Source organism: Mandrillus leucophaeus, unplaced genomic scaffold, assembly GCF_000951045.1.
Source record: "Mandrillus leucophaeus isolate KB7577 unplaced genomic scaffold, Mleu.le_1.0 Scaffold2085, whole genome shotgun sequence".
Classification (NCBI taxonomy): Eukaryota; Metazoa; Chordata; class Mammalia; order Primates; family Cercopithecidae; genus Mandrillus; species Mandrillus leucophaeus.
Window position 1 is genome coordinate 11,415 of NW_012102127.1, and position 3,223 is coordinate 14,637.

The window sequence follows — 3,223 nt, forward strand, 5'->3', positions numbered from 1 at the left end:
GGAGGCTGAAGCACAAGAATCACTTGAGCTCGGCAGGAGGAGGTTGTAGTGAGCCGATATCGTGCCACTACACTCCAGCCTGTGTGATAGAGCGAGACTCTGCCTCAAAAATAAAATAAAATATAAATAAAAAGTGAAAAGATTTCTGCATGACAAGGTTGGACTGATCCAATAACGTCAATTATATTTGATACAATCTCATTCTCACGTTGATTTTTTTGTTTGTGCACCTCCCCGACAAAAACACATAGGTTGTAATGTAATCCTCAATATTTGGCATTTTCATTATGGCAGCCCAAACTGACTATCACACTCCTCTACATTCTCTGACTCTCTTTCTGCTACTCTCACTAGAAAGTGGACTTCGGGTATTTTCCACTATGTCATCCACCTACTTTGAGTAAGTCTGCCTCCCTGTCTAAATAGTGAGAGGATATAAAGAGAAAAATAACAGAGAAGTTTTCTCCCACACTTTTTGGAACAAAGATCTTGTCAGAGGGAAGGATGTTCCTCACTCAGTGTTTTAGATGCCTGACCAGCTGTTGCTGGTGCTTTCATTGGAGGATTACACCTTCAGGAATGGCGCTGGCTTGCCTGGAGGCCAACCTTGAAGAAGAAAGGAATTTCTCATGTTCTCTTTGTCTTTTAGGAATCTCCTATCCTATTTCTTCAAACACAAAGGTTTTTCTAGAAAAGAAATTATAACATAAATTGCCTTAGAACACTTTCTGTCTCTTTATCCTGTGCAATTCTTCAATTTTATATATCTTTAAGTCCAGGCTGGAAGACTGAGAAGGAAAAAAAGTAATGGAAACTGACCACCCTATCAAAATATTAGTTTGAATTCTAGTTTCCTTCCCTAATTCTTCTGCTTCTATTTACTATTTTTACATAAAGTTTTTGCTTTAGAATCGTTTTAGATTTACAGAAAATTTACAAAGATAATAACTCCAAGATCCAGATGTTGGCTAGTTTGATTTCTTCTCTGGTCTCTCTGTGGCTTGCGGATGGCCACGTTCTCATGGAATACGTACATGGTTCTTCCTTGGTCTGTGGGTCTGTATCTTAATCTGCACTCCTTATGAGGACACCTGTCATATTGAATATGAACCTAACCTTAGGACCTCATTTTACCTTAATTACCTCTTCAAAGTTTCTATCTTCAAATACAGTCACATTCTGGGATACTGGGTTTGAAGACTTGGATATATGAACTTTTGGAGTGAGTCACAATTCAGCCCATAACACCCTGCCAACTAAAATCAGAATTTCTGTGCCAAAAAATAAACTTGTTGTGTTAAGTCATGTAAATTTCAAGGATTTTTGTTGTTGTTGTTCCATGAGCTTACCATATTTTATCTTCCTACTGTACTGCTCCTCATGCTTTTCTTAGGTTTATTTCAATACTTTCCTTACAAATAAATACTGCCCATATTTCTGTTGCAAAATTTAAGAAAGAGGTAGAAGTCACAATTCTCCCCTTTGGAAAGTTCCTCCAAAATTCAGTCTCCTATTCAGAAGTTTCCACAATTAACCATGTGGTGTTTACATTTAAAAGCTGATTTAGAATTTTGAGAAAGATAGATGTGGTTTTTAAATATAATTTATACATATATGAGCATGTGTGTGTGTTTATAACTACACATGGGTAATAATATACATATAGGTCTGCCACTTCCCTTTCCACTATTATAGGTTCAGTTGCGTCCCCACTAAATTCTTATGTTGAAGTTTACATGTGGCATTATTTGGAACCAGAATTATTTCAGAGGCAAGTAAGTTCAAAGTGGTTATTAAAGAAGAGCTGGTACTATTCTTACTGAAGTTATTCCAAAAAGATTGGAAAAGGAGGAACGTCTCCCTAACTCATTCTATGAGGCCAACATCATCCTCATACCAAAACCTGGCAGAGAAAAACAAACAAACAAACAAACAAAAAAAGAAAACTTCAGGTCAATATCCTTGAAGAACATTGATGCAAAAATGCTCATCAAAATACTGGCAAAATGTATCAAAAAGCAGCACATCAAAAAGCTTATCCACCAGGATCAAGTAGGCTTGATTTCTGGGATGCAAGATTGGTTCAACACATGCAAATCAACAACTGTGATTCATCAAATAAACAGAAACAAAGATAAAAACCACGTGATTATCTCAAAAGACACAGAAAAAGTTTTTGATAAAATTCACCATTCCTTCATATTAAAAACTCTCAATAAATTAGGTGTTGAGGGAACATACCTCAAAGCAAAGTCTCAGGATACAAAATCAATGTACAGAAATCACTAGCAGTCCTATACACCAACAACAGGCAAGCTGACAGTCAAATCATGAATGAACTTTTTTCACATTTGCCACAAAAGGGGTAATATAGCTAGGAATACAACTAACAAGGGAAGTGAAGAATCTCTTCAAGGGGAAAGACAAATCCCTGCTCAAATAAATCAGGGATGACACAAGCAAATGGAAAAACATTCCGTCCTCATGGATAAGAAGAATCAGTATCGTGAAAATGGCCATACTGCCCAAAGCAATTTATTGATTCAATGCTATTCCCACTAATCTACTGACATTCTTCACACAACTAGAAAAAAAAAAAAAAAAAAACTATTTTGAAATCCATATGTAACCAAAAAGAGCCCAAATAGCCAAGGCCATCCTAAGCAAAAAGAACAAAGCTAAAGGCATCACACTACCTGACTTCAAACTATACTACAATCTAAAGTAACCAAACAGTATGATGCTGGTACAAGAACCAACACATAGACCAATGGAATAGAATAGAGAACCCAGAAATAAAACTGCAAACCTGAAACCATCTGAACTTTGAGAAACATGACAAAAACAAGCAATTGGTAAAGGACTCGCTGTTGAATAAAGGCTTGCCTTATGCAGAAAATTGAAACTACAACCCTTCCTTACACCATATACAAAAATAACTCAAGGTGGATTAAATACTTCAATGTAAACCCCCAAAACCATAAAAGCTTTAGAAAACACCTAGGCAATACCATTCAGGACATAGGCATGGGAGAAAATTTCATGACAAAGATGCTAAACATAGTTGCATCAAAGGAAGCATTGACAAACAGCATGTATTTAAAGTAAAGAACTTCTGCAGAACAAGAGAAACTATCAACAGAGTAAACAGACAACCCAGAGAATGGGAGAAAATTTTTGCAATCTGTGCATGTGACAAAGGTCTAATATCCAGCATCTCTAA